Raw genomic sequence first — 6,256 nt, 5'->3', positions numbered from 1 at the left:
GAGAAAATTAAAACCAGCCTTCCCAACTGTAACATAGCACACTGTCCTGAATTCTTCCTCCCTTCCCACTTTTTGCAAGGCAGCACAAGACTGGCACTCTTTCTCTCTTAAGTTCCTTGTGCCTGGATGTTGTAGCACAGTTATTTTGTTTCCTGGCATGGATCTGAACATTTCTGATTGACTTCTTTACATCTTGGTATAGGGCCAAACCAGTAGGGATAAATCAACATGCACACAGGAAGGCATCCAGTACAGAAATTTGTTTCTGAGTTGTATTTCTCACCACCAAAGTGGCTGCATGGCCACATTCAGGGATGTGGTTCCCATGGTTGTGGTGCCATTCTCATAATCAAAGGCAAGAGGTGAGGGCTTGGTTCTTCTGTACATCATGGGAAAGATGGTGCCAGACATGGAGTTCAAAGCAAACCGAGCTGAACACCAGGCACGGAAAAGGTGGGTAATTATTTTCTTGTAAACCCATTATCTGTTGTTTGCCACATAAATATTGCCCAGCTGTCTGTCTTGAGGATAGCAGCAAGACAGCAGCAGGATTTAACTCAGGGGTCAGGTGCATCCTTTGGCAGAATTCCCAAAGTGAGCTCATTGTGACTCCTGATGTGCAGTGGCTCAGTGTCAAGCTCTCTGAAATCTATTTTGCAATGAGCTCGCTACAAATTGATTAGATTCAGTGGGGTTTATTGGTTGAGCTTGTGAGATTCTTAACAATAGGCATTGTCACACTGAATTTTATAAACTATGGATTTATTGAAGCAGCTGTTAGAAGACAACTGTTGGAAACTACTGCATCTGATTTTGCGTGCAGGACCTGATGCCTATGGAAAATCTGAGGCTGTTTCCAGCTTAGCAGGTGGCATCCCCCATGTGTCCTAATGACACCAGGCCCAGGAATGACCACTGGGTTAAAAAGTGGATCCAATTGTGCAGTGAGCCTGTGCACATCACAACTTCTGGCTGTCCTTAAAGCCAAGCCAGGAGTCCACAGAGCCCCACACCTGAGAGATGGACTCTTTGTCATTACCATCACACAGCAGCAATAAGATTTTGTTGTCTGCAACTGCCTACTGCCTGTCTTCTCAGCCAGGAGAAAAGCACAGCTTTTGTCTTCCAGTTTTAAATTACACCTGTTTTGCACACAGATTTGACTTTTCTCCTGGCCCTTTCCCTTAGAGAAGGCCTGCAGATTTGAGCCCACCCTGGCCAAAAAATGGCTAAACAATTTTCAAGTTCCTTCTGCTGAAGACCTGTCGGGGTGCTGCTGTTTGCTTTTGATGTATAGAGGTGCAGCACAAAAATCCCAAAGCATCCAAAGGAAAAAACTCCAAAATACCCCACATTATCATTGTCTCTTCCCTAAATGTTCTTAAAGCTCTCACTGCAAAAGACTCCTAATGGTCTAAAGCCAAAAGAGGTTGAAATTTGGCCTGTCCTTTTTTTTTCACGGGCTGATGGTAGCTGGTGACATGCTGATTTCCCCCCTGCAGGACTTGTTTTCTCTTGTCTGCATGGCAATTTCATACCACAGCAAAGAAAAGAAAAGGCATTCTGAAAAGGAAGAGAACACAGTTCCACAAGAACTCCCCTAGGGGTCGGTGTAATCATGAAATCTGGTATTTATGGATGAAACACTCATCCCTTAAGAGGACTGAACCCTGGAAAGAGAAACTTGCATTTAACAGTTGTTATAATGTGCGAAAGGAGTAACAGCAATGTAACTGAATAACTTAACTAATTTAACAACCACATTAAGGACAAGGGGGAGAATGTGGGAGGCTGAAATTCGCAGCCAAGAAGTTCAACAATGAGAGCAGAGGATCTGGAAACAAACCAGCTTGAAAGGGAAATACTGTGGGTGTGCCAATCAGGCAGTCAAGGTGAAAGTCAGAAACCTGAAAAGGCCTTTTCAGTCTCCCCCGCCATCTCAGGGAACATTTGAACCAGAAATTTTATGAAAATGTACTTTTCTCTTCTTTTTAAGAGGAGATAAAGACAACTGCTAATTTGCTAACTATTCTGCATAAATATATATAGAAATGTCAAAAAGTGATAAGCACTTCCAATTTATTGCTCTGGTACTTGAACCGTGAAAATATTGAAGGAGAAGGAAATGGATTACTGACTAGTGTGCTCATAGAGCTGCTGCCACCCAGTGTCAAGTGAAAGTATAAATATAATTAGCAAGGCTACAGAGATAGAATTTCAACCAAAGGCTTAAAAAGGCAGTTTAAAGCAGTAAAAACCCTTAACCCTTAAAGGATCACATGTCACACTGCTGGGGTTGTACCTTCCCCTCTTTCAGTGAAGGAGCTGCCTGTTTCATTACAAAGCAAAGTGTGTTTGTCATCAGATAAGCATCATGACTTGAAGAGAGATAAGAGCATCAGGTTTTAGCTGTGACCTGCTGACTTGTGTCCCCAGCTCTCACAGCCTGCCCTAGTCCCTGGCTGGGGCAGTGGGATGTGGGGTGAGGCCCTGAGGTGATCCTTGTGCAGGTAATATAGGGCTACACTTGCTTGCTGCAGCTCTCACCTGGCATGTTCCCATCCCCTGCTCTGGCGGGGTCTGTGCCAGCAGGACAGGAGTTCCTGTTGTCATTTCTCCCTTGCCTCTGGCTAACAGAGGCTGTGGATAGCAGCTGCTCCTCTGTTGAGCAGTGCTGGAAGGCAGCCCTGGCTGATGGACACCACAGCTTGTTGCAGTTCCAGCTAACGGGCACTCCAGCAGCTGGATGCTCTGGATAAGAGAGGCTCATGCTTCCTACAGCTCTTGCTGACAGAGGGTCCAGCATGTTACTACTCAGGAAGCCCCAGCTACCTTCAGTTGCTGCTTCTTAAAGCTCTGGCTCTGTCTTGCAGCTCCAGCTCCTGCACAGTTGTGAAGAGGCATGCTGCTGCTGCTCAGTTCAGGTGATGTCAATTCCAGTTACTGAACACTCCAGCTTCTTATAGCTCTGGCTTGTTTTCAGTTGAAGGTGATTCCAGGTCAAGCTTGTTGAAACTCCTGCTTTTGTGTAGCAGTTCTGGCTTCCTACAGCTCCAGCTGACAGACATAGGCTTATTTTGATTTCCAGCTCATTCCAACTCCACTTTGTTGAAGCTCTACCTCCAGTACTGGATGCTCAGAAAAAGAGTTGCTCCTGCTTTTATCTGCTGATGGACATTTTCCAGCATGTTACTGCTCAAGTTATTTGAAGTCATAAGTTAGTTCAGCTCCTGCTTCTTCAAACTCCAGCTTTACACAGCACCTCTGGCCACTGGCCAGAAGAGTGGGAGCACTGGTGGGACAATGTTTTTTTGGGAGGGCACGGAGGGCAGTTCCATTGGGAAACCAAAGGCTCTTGAATCCCCATAGCCACTGCATTCCAAAAAGGCTGCCATGGGGCTCCTGGGAATCAGGAGAAACCAGGGTCTGGGGTTCTAGTGACTCATGCAGGCACTCAATTAATCTAATGGAATATAAAAGCCAGGCCAGCACACCATCGACCCTATGGATCTCATCATAAGCTCTTTGTCAGTGCTGGCTGCAAATATGTGCTCTGTATCCATGGGCAGGCAAGAGCAATGTCATCTTCTGTCAATTCCCTTGGATGCAGAAGATAAAAGCTCTTTTTGTATGGCCTGTCACACAGTTAGCATCTCCTGCCCAAAAGCTTGTTTGGGTTTGGAGTTATTCTAGGCCAGTTCCTGCAGAAAATACTGTTGTGTGCTCACTGGCCAGCCAGGACTGGAGGTAGAGGGAGATGTGTGAATGGATATCCACATGTTCCCAGCTGGCAGCAAACACAAAGTCCAACGAGTATGCAAGTGGCTGAGCAGGCAGTGCAGGAGCCATGGCATGCATGACAGGCACAGATCAGCTCATGCATGAACACACAATAGCTTTATGCACAAACAGCCCATGACACTGTGAGCAGCATCCCATCATTTCACACCTGAATGTCCTAAAGCTTCATTAGCTTATGCATGAGTGCCCAATTTATTCAGACCTTAGCATCCAATCACTTCATGCACAAGCACTCAATCTATTGACAGGCAAGCCTGTCTATCAGAGTTCAGCACTGCCCCCGTCTCTGCCTTTGCTTTCTTCAAGGGTTGTACCAGCCACACATGAGGTAAAAGAATGTTCTCACTCTGAGGTAAAAGAATGTTCATTTTTCCTTACAAAAAAGGTTAGACTAAGCTACAGAGGGAAGTCACCTTTAGAAGATTATTTTTGAAGATTATTTGGTTGCAAATCTCTATCCGCAACCCGACACTGCTTTGTAAGAAAATGAGGACATTTTCTCAAAATGCTTTGCTACTCAGTCCAAAGCCACAGCTTTAAGAGAGAACTGATTGTAATTCTTAGCACGGCATGAATTTCAATGGTCATCTAAGAGAAAACCAGCCACAGAACAAAATCCTGAAAATAACAGTTTACAGGTCTTTTGCAGCAAACACACTTGTGTGAGTACATTATCACCTGGCTGCTCCAGTGCTGGGATAAAGGCATGAGGATCATGGAATTAGAAGGTAGGGAAGCCAAGCTGCTGGGATCACTGGCTGAGACCATCATCCTGACCAAAACATGCTACCTGTATGTAACACTGAAACCCTCTCATCCCCCCAGCAAGGAAAAATACAAGTTCTGTCTCTATGTACAAAGGTTGCAAGGACTATCTTACCTTACAGAAGATGTGTAGGGAACCTTGCCAACTCTAACTTCAAGCACAAAGTTTACAAGTACTTACGTGAAGACACTTGAAGTGAAAACTAGCCCTGGGCTTCCAGAGATGTAGCACAGAGCAGCAAGAATCCCAGCTCAGCTACCCTTTTGCACTGCTCCTAAGCAAGGGGGCATGATGAGAGACCATTTGCCAAATGGTCTCCTGGCTGAGGAACTGCAAATTCCAATTTACAAGAGTGAAACTCCAAGGTCACTAGAAAAACGTTCCTCCTCATTGCTCACAAGAGCCGAAGTTGGCTTTAACTTCCCATACATCTGGAAACCAAAGAGCTCAGCCAACACAACACTTCATTGCCTACACAGTGAGACAGCGAAGCTGCACAGTGATAATGACACTGCACTGACAGAAAGCTCACAGCTCTTCTACCACAGCTGACAGGGAAGGTTCCAGATGCCTGCTTTCCTGAGACTTCAAATTTTTCTAATACAAAAAGCTATTTAAACATTTGTACATTACTTGCTCTCCTTGCTAAGCTGCAAGCAGCTGAACTGGACATCTGAGCAGGGGGTCATGGAACCTACCCCTGCCCCAAAACCAACTCAAAGAGAGCATTCAGGATGTTATCCAGCTGCAGGTTGAGAACAACATTACCTAGGGAAGTTCCTCCAACAAGTCTAAGCAGCAGAGCAGAGTCTCTCTCAGAAGTATCTACATACATATACAAAGCTCAGCATGTTCAGTAAGTCATCAAGAACAGCAGCTCTTCAACAGTGAAGAAACAGAGACTAGGGACAAAAAATACATTCCTGTATCCAAGTGCATTTGAGAACTAGGCAAAGACTGAAAAATACAAAGGCTTAATACATTTATTAGTAACTGCTGGCATGTACTGTCGAATAGGCTACAGTCTTCGTGCACAAGGAATTCATGGTAAGTACTGGCCAAGCATTGCAAAGCACAGGTTAAATAGAAAGCTGAAACAGCATGCACAACCTCCACAGGCTTATTAAACTGTTCTGAGCGTGTAAATCCATCTCACACTTGTCCAATCAACCTGCTTTCAGTCCTATTTAAATGCTACAAGGACCAAAATTAAGGATTTAGAAAAGGGCGGGAGACAGCAGCTGCTTGCAAGTAGCAGGTAGGAAGCAAGTCCAGGTGATAGTTCCCTCCCTGCTCAGGGGTTAATTCCACTCCACTATGACTCAGTTTTCATCTCTTACTGCAAAGGAAACAGCAGATGCATATAGAACATGTCATACTTCAGACACATAATTTTTTTCTGAAGGGGCCATAAAAGCAAATCAGTAACCTAATGTGACCCAGGTGGTTACAGCACTCCCTATGTCTTCCTTGATCACAGAACAAGCTGATAACAAATAATTATATGTTCATATAGCTCTATACTCGCTAATAACAAAACAGCAATTAATTACAAAGCCAGCTGGCCAGTAACCTTCCCTTTCAGCTCTAGGTTTTATTACCTCTGTGTATTTTCCCATTTGGTACCTTATCCTTCACAGCACCAGCAAACACTCCCATGACAACGATGCTGCACACCCTGTGAGGTAC

Source organism: Molothrus aeneus, chromosome 4, assembly GCF_037042795.1.
Source record: "Molothrus aeneus isolate 106 chromosome 4, BPBGC_Maene_1.0, whole genome shotgun sequence".
Classification (NCBI taxonomy): domain Eukaryota; kingdom Metazoa; phylum Chordata; class Aves; order Passeriformes; family Icteridae; genus Molothrus; species Molothrus aeneus.
Note: the sequence above shows the minus strand (reverse complement) of the source record.